Source organism: Eurytemora carolleeae, unplaced genomic scaffold, assembly GCF_000591075.1.
Source record: "Eurytemora carolleeae unplaced genomic scaffold, Eaff_2.0 scaffold86, whole genome shotgun sequence".
In the NCBI taxonomy this organism is placed as follows: Eukaryota; Metazoa; Arthropoda; class Copepoda; order Calanoida; family Temoridae; genus Eurytemora; species Eurytemora carolleeae.
Genome location: NW_019396290.1, coordinates 205,680 through 218,469, shown reverse-complemented (window position 1 = coordinate 218,469; position 12,790 = coordinate 205,680).

The window sequence follows — 12,790 nt, the reverse complement described above, 5'->3', positions numbered from 1 at the left end:
CAATGGAATGTTGCATATATTTAGTTTTTTAATCATATGATTATATGGATCTCTATAAAACTGTTCCTGCATATTCATTGCTATTTATTTATTTTTGCAAATAGTGATATTTACGTAAAATAGTATAAAACCTATTGCAAAATTGTCAAGACGACATTTCATAAATTCGTTCAATGTATTTAATATTTAGGGTTTAACTGTATATTCACCAAGTTTAAAATTTTCGTTTCTTTTAAAGATTACTGAGATGAGATGTTTAACGAGAAATTTCTAATATCTATTTATAGCACTATTATTTTGGTTCGCAGTGTTACAAAGTTTTTGAACAGAAATTTTCTCTTTATCGAGAAGGTTCCAGCCTTTTTAGATTTAATTTTGTCACATGTTTTAGCGATGGACAAAATATAATCTATAAAGGCGAGAACCTTCGAGATATAGAAAAATTTTAAGTCCCAAAACTGGATAGAACATTGTGCCAAAATAATAGTGTTAGAGGCAATTTTATGAAACGTTTGTTTACTTTTCTTTTTTCAATGGCTCTTTTAAATCAAAAGCTTTGAAACAAAGCAGAAGTCATTCCAATGTCGTAGACATAAGATACTTCAAACTGTAAATTCCAATGTCGTAGACATAAGACATACTTCAAACTGTAAATTTTGTTAGATCAAATAATCTAAGTTTAAAATAGCAAAGGTTTATAATATCAGGTTTGTTGCGCTTGTGGCAAAAAGTCAGTTCCTTAAGAATTTTTTGTTAGGAAAATAATAAATGTCGTCTTCTACAAGACCATCTTTTAAAGCTATAAACAAATCACTAAAAGCTACTCAATCAAATCAAAGACTGCAATAATCAATAATTAAAACTCTGATATTTTAAATTATGATTCTTGAAACAATAACAACAAAATTCTCCTAATCCTATAATTTCCAAAATGCGTTCTGCCTATTTCTTCTGTCAATTACCGGAGATATTAAGAATTTCGTTCAGATTTCAATTTCTTAGAAATTAAACCCAAAACTGTCGAAACCTGTGAGAAACTCTTCATATCTCCGATAAATTGGAAGTGACACAATTTGTGAATGCCAAACCTGGGGGTATTTTGGGATTATTGGCTTCAGAATTTTTCTGCTAAAATGAGGTTTAAGAAAAAATTATTTCAAAGATCAAATCGACGACATTCAATTCGTCTTGCTTTTGTCATATTTCGTGGGACACCCTGTAGGAAGATTTCACAAAATATCAGGTTTAATCCTGAAATAAATACAATCGATTAACATCTTTTAATATACTTATTAGGTACGTTTCCTGGTGTCATGTAGAGTCTATACTCCCTAATGATTTACCATTTGAACATCAAAAAACAATTCTAGACATCAAAAGCAATGTTTCGACACTTTTCGATATTTATTAATGTATTTTAATCAGGAAATCGTTTAAAAATGATCTATATCTCGCAAAAAAAATAATTGATAATTTTTAAAGAAGACGACATTTACGAGGAAATAACTTACCGTTTCCCCCTTTTATAATACATTTCTTTCTGTAAGCTAATAATTTTCAATGTTTTTAAATTTCTTTTCATGTCCAGCATTGCGTTAGAATGGTCAAATCACTTCGAAGGAATTAAGTAGGCTCTCCATGCAAGACACCGCAATGGTTTCAATATCATTGTTTTAATTTATACTACCAGGCTTTTAAACTGCTTTGCTCCGCTCTTTCTAGCAAATAACATTATGCTTTTAAATGTTAAATTTAGGATTTCGCAAATTTTCTGTTCTTTATTGGCAGATTTCCATTTTTGACAATTCTGTATACAAACTTTTCTAACTTATAACATTCGAGTCCGGTCTTTGCCACCATCCTGATCGGTTCAACCGTTTTTTTTAATATTTATTGGATACAGCCAGATACATGACAAGCCAAATATAAAGAAATAAATTAAACCGTAATGCATTTGTATGACTAGTTTTGAATGCATCTTCAACTGCATGAATTGCAAAAGGGGTGGGAGTAATGCACTCGCTTGTAGGTGAATGCAAGGAAGATGAATGTATTAGTGTACACAGACTTTAATGAGGTTTGAGAGATGGACAACTATTACATTCACTACAGGGGGGAAATGTTCACTAAATATGAGCCCTGGAGGCAGGGGCGGAGGGGGTTATTCATTGTAATTTCTTTATTTAAACAGATAATAACTGAAAATAATAAAAATTAAAGTGAAATATTATAAATATTTTAATATACTTTGCTTGTCTGTTAGGACTGAGGAAAGGTTTATGGATGTTCAGAATTTCAAGAAATGTTCCTCAATTTTATTTTTATTTTTGTGAAATTTTTAAAATCCACAAAAATGTTTTTTTTACAAAGAGAAGATGCTCATCAAATAGAATCACAAATAAAATATTGAACGTCAACACTAGGATTATACTGGAGAAAACATCATTTTGGTTTCATGCCTCAGAGCTAAAAACAACTTTAAACACTTGAAAACTCTCTGGCCATCATCAAACTTATTTTTATCTTTATATCAGCATGCAGGATAAAATGCTGTTAACAAAATTACAGGATTACCCTACTACCACACAAGAATATGTTTGATATGCATAATTGCATATTTTCATTACTAGAAGATGGGTTAAATGATTCTAAAAGAATGTCTGATTGCTTGGATTAACATGGAAATTAGTTATAGATTATTATAGAAAATATAAGAAGGGAGAAGGTGATAAGAACTTGATAGAATACAGGGTGAAGATAGAATACACGGTAAAGATAGAATACAGGGTGAGGATACAATACAAGGTAAAGATAGAATACAGGGTGAGGGTACAATACAGGGTAAAGATAAAATACAGGTTAAGATAGAATACAGGGTAAAGATAAAATACAGGGTAAAGATAGAATACAGGGTGAAGATAGAATACAGGGTGAAAATAGAATACAGGGTGAAGATAGAATACGGGGTAAAGATAGAAAACAGGGTGAATATAGAATACAGGGTGAAGATAGAATACAGGGTGAAGATAGAATACAGGGTAAATATAGAATACAGGGTGAGGATACAATACAAGGTAAAGAAAGAATACAGGGTGAGGATACAATACAGGGTAAATATAGAATACAGGGTAAAGATATAATACAGGGTAACGATAAAATACAGGGTAAAGATACAGTACAAGGTAAAGATAGAATACAAGGTGAAGATACAATACAAGGTAAAGATAGAATACAGTGTAAAAATAGAATACAAGGTAAAGATAGAATACAGGGTGAAGATAGAATACAAGGTAAAGATAGAATACAGGGTGAAGATAGAATACAGGGTAAAGATAGAATACACGGTAAAGATACAATACAGGGTAAAGATAGAATACACGGTAAAGATACAATACAGGGTAAAGATAGAATACAGGGTAAAGATAGAATACACGGTAAAGATACAATAGAGGGTAAAGATAGAATACACGGTAAAGATAGAATACAGGGTAAAGATAGAATACAGGGTGAAGATAGAATACAGGGTGAAGATAGAAAACGGGGTAAAGATAGAAAACAGGGTGAATATAGAATACAGGGTGAAGATAGAATACAGGGTGAAGATAGAATACAGGGTAAAGATAGAAAACAAGGTGAAGATAAAATACAGGGTAAAGATAGAATACAGGGTTAAGATAGAATACAAGGTGAAGATAGAATACTGGGTAAAGATAGAATACACGGTAAAGATAGAATACAGGGTGACGATAGAATACAGGGTAAAGATAGAATACAAGGTAAAGATAGAATACAGGGTAAAGATAGAATATATGGTAAAGATAGAATACAAGGTAATGATAGAATAAATGTAAAGATAGAATACGGAGTAAAGATAGAATACAGGGTAAAGATAGCATACAGGGTAAAGATAGAATACAAGGTTAAGATAGAATAAAGGGCAAAGATAGAATACAAGGTGAAGATAGAATACAGGATAAAGATAGATTACAGGATAAAGATAGAATACAGGATAAAGATAGAATACAGGGTAAAAATAGAATACAGGGTGAAGATAGAATACAGGGTGAAGATAGAATACAAAATATAAAATGGCTTAAATACTTGGCCGGAATGCAGGGTAAGGTGAAAGAATTGGAATTGGATATGATATGCATATAATTGGGTATGAAGTGAGGCTTGGGTTGGAGAAGGGGGGGGGGGTAGTTATTTTCTAATTATGAATGTAAATTGTAAAATGTAGACCGTACTTAATATCTGTTCAGCTGAACTCAATAAACAAAGGTAAGATCAGGGCGAATATTGGTGGGAAGGAAAGAGGTACAGGCGGATATGATTATGGTTGTGTGTGGAATGGGGGAAGGAAAGAGGTAGAGACGGAAATGATTATGGTTGTGTGGGGAAGAAAAGATTTGAAGGTGGATATGATTATGGTTGAGCGGGGTAGGAAAGATGTAGAGGCGGATATGAATTTGTTTTGTGTGTGTGGAAGAAAATATTTAAAGGCGGATATTATTGTGGTAGATAGTGTGGGTAAAAAGGGAAGAGGTGAGAGCGGATTAAATATTTATGGATGTTTGGGAAGGAAAGGGGGATATGAATATGGATGTGAGGGGAGGGAAGGGGGTGCGGATATGATTATGGATGTGAGTGGATTATTTTAATAATTAATGGGAAACCAACCAAAGTCTAAACTAACTTGTAAACAACGAACTCTCTGCAGAGTCTAGAAAGAGAAGGAAGAGGATTGAAAACATTAAAAGTTTTTTTTTGAAAATACTTTCTCTTTTCAGGTTCTGACAACTAAATATGTATTTCTATTTTAAATTAGCAAAACTATATATCTAACTAAATCACTGAAGTATATAACTATATATCTAATTGAAATCCTTCTACGCCGTATAAAGCCCTGTAATTGTTTTTGCCCTAAACTTCGAATTGAAATAATTCCAGTTTTTCTCGTAAATTAATCCTACTCCCGCCCAACTCGTGCAAATTTGTTAATTTTTGCGATGTTAATCTTTATCTCTCAGAACACATGGTGTTTATTATAAATGTTTAAATAGTTTACTTAGTTTTTACTAAAGAATCTAAATACTTCTCACAAACTCTAGTTTTCAAATCATTATTATAGATCTATGCCACCTGATGTCGTAGACATTTGATATTTCAAACTATGAATTCTGCCAGATCAAATAGACAAAGTTAGAAATATCAAAGATTTCCAACACCTGGTTTGAAAGATTATTAGGAAATTAGTGTTAGATGAGAAATAATTTGTTTTGCCGGTCTATGGCTGCATGCACAAAAAAGATAATAGATTTTAAACACTTATTTTGTTTACCAAAATTCTCATTATTTGGTTATTTACCCAATATTAGGCTAATAATTAATGATAAACTTTTTATAATGTTTTAATGGTTGACCTCCACTCCCTCAATTATGTTCATGAGGACCTTCCCTCCCTAAAATATTTTCATGAGGACCTTCATTTCCTAAAATATTTTCATAAGGAACTTCCCTTCCTAAAACATTTTCATGAGGACTTTCCCTTCATAAAATATTTTCATAAGGACCTTTACTCCCTCAAATATTTTCATGAGGACCTTCACTCCATCAATTATATTCATAAGGACCTTCATTTCCTAAAATATTTTCATGAGGACTTCATTTCCTTAAATATTTTCATAAGGACCTTCCTTTCCTAAAATATTTTCATAAGGACCGTCACTCCCTCAAATATTTTCACGAGAACCTTCACTCCCTCAAATATTTTCATGAGGACCTTCACTCCCTCAATCATATTCATAAGGACCTTCACTTCCTGAAATATTTTTCATGAGGACCTTCATTTCCTAAAATATTTTCATGAGGGCCTTCCCTTCCTTAAATATTTTCATAAGGGCCTTCCTTTCCTTAAATATTTTCATGAAGTCCTTTACTTCCTCAAATATTTTCATGAGGACCTACTCTTTTACCCCCTGAAATATATACATGGATGTCACATTATAATACATCTATTATTTTATACATGAGGCATAAATCTGAATTAATATATGCAGTAGGCCTGGTTTGATGCAGTAATCAGAGCTATAGCCCTGGTCGGCATAGTTCAAGTAATAATCACATACTTAATATTCAAACGGTTTGTCTCGAGGTTCCTTTTGTTCACTGCAAAACTTAAAAAAAGGGTAATGTGTGGGCGGAAAAAATATGATTTGAGAAGAAGACTGGAGCAACAACAAATCTTTTTCTTGCAGAACAAAATTGTATTTAAAAGAAAAAATATAAACTCTAGCTTTTTTTCGTTCCAGCTGTTCTACTACTAACTCTACTGTCCTTGCTTCTGCTCTTCATTTTTAGTTTCTATATCTAAAGTTAATTCTATATTTCTAGATTCTATCTCTTCTGGTCTAGCTTCTAAATTCAAGCTCTTCTGTTCCAGAATAAAAAGTAGAAGCCATTTCAATGTTCTAACTTCTAGCTCTACTTCTAGCTTTTGTCTCTACTGTTTATTGTTTTAACTTATAGTTCTACTGTTCTACCTTCTAGATTCTAGCTCTGCTGTTCTTCTTTTAATGTTCAAACTTCTAGCTTTTATTTAGAATCTAGCCTTTCTGATCTACCATTAATGGTCTAACTTCTAGCTTTACTGTTCTAGCCTGGAGGAAGAAAAGAGGCAATAGTGAATATAATTATGATTTAGCTTCTAGCTGTATGGTTAACTGTTCTAGCTTTAACATTCTAGCTTCTAGATTCTAGCTCTTCTATTCTTCTTTAAATGTTCTTACTTCTAGCTCTACTGTTCTAGCTTCTAGCTATACTGTTTATTGTTTTAGCTCCTAGCTCTACTGTTCTATCTTCTAGATTCTATATAGCTCATGTATTCTTCTTTTGATGTTCAAACTTCTAGCTATACTGTTCAAGCTTTTATCTCCTCTGTTTATTGTTTTAGCTGTTAGCTCTGCTGTTTTAGCCACCAGATTCTGGCTCTTCTAATCTAGCTTTAATTCTCTAACTTGCAGCTTTACTGTTCTAGCTTCTAATTATATGATTTATAGTTCTAGCTTTAATTTTCTAGCTTCTAGGCTCTCTTTCTAGTTCTTTTGTTCTACTTTAAATATTCCAACATTTATGTTGTTATAATTTCTATTTCTGTTTACCTATTGTTATAGATTCAGGCTCTTATATTTTATCTTCGAACTTCTAGCTTTACTGTTCTAGCTTCTAGCTTTACTGTTCTAACTTCTAGCTTCACTGTTCTGGATTCCAGCTGTAATGCTCTAGCTTTTTGTTCTTCTATTTTAGCCTCTAGCTTTACTGTTCTAGCTTTTAGCTGAACTGTTCAAGCTTCTAGATTTGTTCTAACTTCCAGCTCCTCTGTTCTAGCTTCTAGCTTCCAGCTTTATTGTTCTAGCTTCTAGCTTTACTGTTGTATATTCTAGCTTTAATGTCTTAGCTTCTAGCTTTTCTGTTCTAGCTTCTAGCTTTACAGTTTTAGCTTCCAGCTTTACAGTTCTAGCTTCTAGTTTTACTGTTCTAGCTTATATCTTTACTGTTCTAGCTTCTAGCTTTAATGTTCTAGCTTCTAGCTTTACTGTTCTAGCTTCTAGCTTTAATGTTCTATAGCTTCTAGTTTTACTGTTCTATTTACTGTTCTAGCTTCTAGCTGTTTTGTTTACAGTTCAAGCTAAGAGGGTTTGATGTTCTTTTATCTCTAGGTTTTTGATCTAGTTGAAATGGTTTTACTTTGATTAGTAGAATACACAAGCTCTTCCTTGTAAAAAATGCAGTAAAATATTAACATTATATCAAATTACAAAGTTTGAATTTGTAATTGCCGTGTTTATTTTCAATATTTTGATTCCTCGTCTTTAAACTTATAAGGTATGAGATTTTATCAAAGCTTTAAATAAATGCAACCTATATTATTCGAACCTTAAATTGTTATAATCAAGTTTTTCTAATTTAACTGATCGCCATTATCATCATCCTACAATTACATTATTAATGTACTGTTATTCTTTTAATCATTATCATTATTATTATTAACATAACACTTTTTCTTTCTATTAAAACTTTTTCCTAGTGCTGCCTTTTCTTTTCTGGACTCCTCAAGTTGTCTAATACTTGGAAAAAAATGGTTATGTTTTATAAACCGATCAAAGCCATGAAAAGAAAGCCGAACTTTATTTTCTAGGTCAAACCAATTGTAAAGACAACCACTGGCCTTGTACTTAATTCTTTCTATCTATCTATGTATCTATCTATCTATCTATCTATCTATCTATCTATCTATCTATCTATCTATCTATCTATCTATCTATCTATATATCTATCTATTTGACTGTTTGCAGAGCATAAACTGTTTGATTGAAGTGAAAGTGAATCCCTCGAATTGGATTTACTTGAGACAGTTTTTGACATGATATTCTTTTCTGAATAAACTTTTTCCAGGGAGGTGGGGCTAACTTTTTCCGGGGAAGTGGGGCTAATATTTTCCAGGGAGGTGGGGCTAACATTTTCCAGGGAGGTGGGGCTAACTTTTTCCAGGGAGGTGGGGCTAACATTTTTTAAACTTTCCAAGAGGGATAGGTTTGATCTCATAGCCCCCTCTGAGTATACGCCCCTAATTTTTGTGTCAATATTTTTTTGCATTTTTCTGTTTTCTCGTATTAGACCGTACCTGTACAGATCTTTGCCGTACATAAGGAAATTAAAACGAATTCTGCCAATTTGCCATTTTCGCAGATTTCTCGGTTTTCTTTAATTGCGCATTACATATTTTATTATTTATTAGTTTTGAAAATATATCCAAATGTGAACTTTAAAATGTACAGGTGGAATATGAAAGCTGAAGCTGGATTCTATAAATTTGATTGAATAATGTTGAACTTTATCGTTTAGGAAGTGGAGGGACAAGTGTGATTAATAAATAATGAGCTGTGTTGTAGTATATGGTTCATGACCTAGTTTCAACACAGGGTGTTTCATAAATCATCATTTTGATACATGGTGTTCCAGAATATAAACTTTTAATACAGGGTGTTTCAGAATACATTGTTTTTTATAACAAGCATGTTCCAGTATTCCTGCCTTCAATAAAGAGTATTTCAGAATTTAACAGGGTAGTTTATAGTTCTAGACAGAGTGCTTCAAAAATAATAATTTTGATACATGGTGTTCCAGAATACATAGTTTTGATACAGGGTGTCCCAGAATACATAGTTTAATGAAAGAGGCTTCCTGAATTGCAGTTATAATAAAGCAAACTGACAACTTTTGTTCCGCATTAAAAGTACCTTAGTGTCAGAATCCTGGTAGAATTGAATTAATTTTGATTATTTGATTAAGAAGGGTTCCCCCCATGGTTCCCCCATTCAAAAATGTGGGAGCAAATTTCCGGCGAACTTATAGTAATAATTTATGAACATGATAAGGATTAGTTTTGATTCCTTCAGATTTAGTTTTCTATAAGACGGCACTAGATTGGGTTGATACAGATTTCCCCTGTTTCCCAGGGTAATAAAGTATTATATATAATTATTTTGCGTATACAAATACTTGTCAAAGAATTATAAAGTGCGGAGTATAAAACCTCCGGATCCAAACCTTCTCTCTCTTCTCTCCAGGTGTAAACCGTCCGTAGTCGGAGCAAACTGCAGGTAGTATAAATCCTTACTCCGGTGTATATACAACTTTACTCCGGTATATGTACAACTTTACTCCGGTATATGTACAACCTTACTCCAGAATATTTACAACCTTACTCCGGTATATATACAACTTCATTCCTGTATATATATAACCTTACACAACCTTACTCCGGTATATATTTACATACAACCTTACTCTGGTATATATACAGCCCTACCGTAATTTAGATAAAGCTGTACTTATGTAAAGCATTAATGTATGTACACTCACTTCAGTGAATCAAACCTCACTCCTGTATCTGTATAAATTTACTCCTGTATCCGTATAATTTTACTCCGCTGTATGTTTCAAACCTTACTCTTGTACAGTTTACACTTACAATCTTCCTTTTAGCTATGTATTATGTATCACATTAAACAGTAATCCTAGAAAACACTAAAAAGATCAACTTCAGGACGAAAATACTTAAAATCAACTATATTGTTTTAGTCCAAACACACTCATCAGAAATAAAATAACAAATTAGGTTTTATATTTTTTTCATTAGAGGCTCTACGAGACCATTGAAGATTTAATAAATTTAATTAATGTTAATATTAACATACAAATTTGATTTTATAATCTAAGAGAAATTTTAAACTGATATAACGCCCAAAACGACCATATCGATGTAAATTTTCCATTTTTAGTAAATCACCACTATACAGATTTTAAGGCCGGTTTAGGACAATGGGAGAATTAGTATAGGATAAAGTTAAGTAATCATTTAGGATAAGTTTAGCATTATGATAAGTAAATGATAAGGATATGTATAGAATTAGAACGGTTTAAGATCATGGAAAGGATCATGATGGTTCAGAATAAGGATAGGTTAAGTAACGGTTAGGATAACTATAGGAATAGGACAGTTTAGAACAAGGATCGTATAGAATAAGGATAAGACGAGGACGGTTTAGGATCTATATTTTTTAAAAGCCTTTGAAAAATGGATGTAGAAATATGTGTCACATCTTGATATTTGTTCAAAACAAAAAAAATATTTTCTACACTTTTTTTACCCTTTTTTGGCATTTTTTTCAACCCTACCTAGCCCCCAAACTGTCAAGGGTATCGGTCCAATTATTTTTTAATGAGATGCCTTGATCTAACCTACATTGTACATACAAATCTTGGGGTTTTGGTTGGATGCATTCTTTAGTTGGTGTATAACAATATCAGTGTTTAATACATATTGTACATGCATGTACTTACCATGAGCTCCATCCAAAATAAACTAGGACATTTTTATGTTTTCAAAATATCCATTGTATGCATTCTTTAGTTGGTGTACAACAATATCAGTGTTCAATGCATATTGTACATGCATGTACTTACCATGAGCTCTATCCAAACTAAATTGGAACATTTTTATGTTTTCAAAACATCCATTGACCAATTCCTATTCTCCAATCCTCAGATCTAATTTATATTTGAGAAAAATATTATTCTCTTCAAAATCTAATCTGTCTTTTACATTCCTTCCACGTTTTGAAAACACCGTTAAGAAATAACAACGAAATTAAACACAAGGAATAAAGTGAACAGACATTTAACCCTATAAAGGCTGGGGGTCTGAATCTATGTATAGCCTTGGGGGGGGGGGCGTTTAGATAGCTTTTAGATCTGTAGCTTTATAGTCACAAAAAAGTTATAGGCTATTTTAGATTTTTTCCGCCCTGTACCCTACCCTATAAAAAAAAATATTTTTAACAAAATGAGTGCACGACGTGATTACAAGGGACTTCCATTTAATGAATTACGTGGTTGATTTACAAGTGTACCCTGGGAAGTTGAAACTTTAATTTGAGCCAAAATGATTGAGCTATTCTTGTTTTTCTATCTGAAAAATTGATAAGTGCGGTTCTCGATAAAAGTCCTGCGGATATATGGAGAAAAGACTATGGCCGGAGGATATCGAGAAACTTTACATCTTTCCAAGGCAGAAAAACGACGATAGTTTTTATCATTAATTCGAAGGCCTAAAGGAGGGTACATTTGTGCACCGGGCGTGTAATGCATTACAATTTTAAATTGAGGATCACTCGAATTTAAGTCGACAGTCCCTGTAACCCTAAACAGGCTGTAGTTTTTTTTTGTCTTAGCACTCTCATATCACCGTGAAGTTTTGTGACTTTTAATGAATAGTAGTTTACAGAATTTGTTGTTAAAAAATATTTTTTTTTCAAATTAATATGTTAGGGTACAGGGCGAAAAAAACGTCCGGTCTGTGAAAAACAATCTAAAATAGCCCATAACTTTTTTGTGACTAAAGCTACAGATCTAAAAAGCTTTCGAAAAGCCCTTGAAAAATGCATGTAGAAACATGTGTCACACTTTGATATTTGTTTTTAAAAGAAATATTTTTTTCATTTTTTTTACCCCTTTTAAGGCATTTTTTTCCACTCTCCGTACTCCGTAGCACCCAAATTATTAAAGTTATCGGTCTAATTTTTTTCTTGGAGCTGGCCATGAAAAATTGGGCTATGCACATGCAAACATATTCTCTGAGGCCTTTTTCTAGAGGGGGGTCTGAGGGAGGGAGGTCTGAATCTATGTATAGCCTGGCCCCCCCAGGGGCCAGGCTATACATAGATTCAGACCCCCCAGCCTTTATAGGGTTAAGTATTTGAATAATATGAATACTACGTATCTCGTATTCGTGGTAATCTTTATCTCTTCTTTCCTGTCCTGTGTTATCTCCTAATCTTTATATTCATATAAACGTAAGCAAACCTACCCGGGGCCGTACACAATATACAGGGAGCGTAGAAAATCGATTCCGCTCTCTCTGTCTGCTTTTGAGAGACGTGGTTCCAGTAAATATTAAATAATTAAAAGTCTTCAGAGAACATTTTGTGAGAGGGGGGGGGGGGCTGAAATCAAAACAATACAGAATATATGAAATATGCATAGCCAGGACCAAGGAACTATATACAGGAACGCCCAACTCAGATATACGCAAATTATGTATTGTTCACCGTGGGAGGAATGTAAACAAACCCAGTGCCCCCCAAAGAAGTTGAAAGGAAAGGGCTACAGCTCTGATGTGATGATATTATAGTCCAACAAAAAACAAGTTAATATATTTCAATACTTA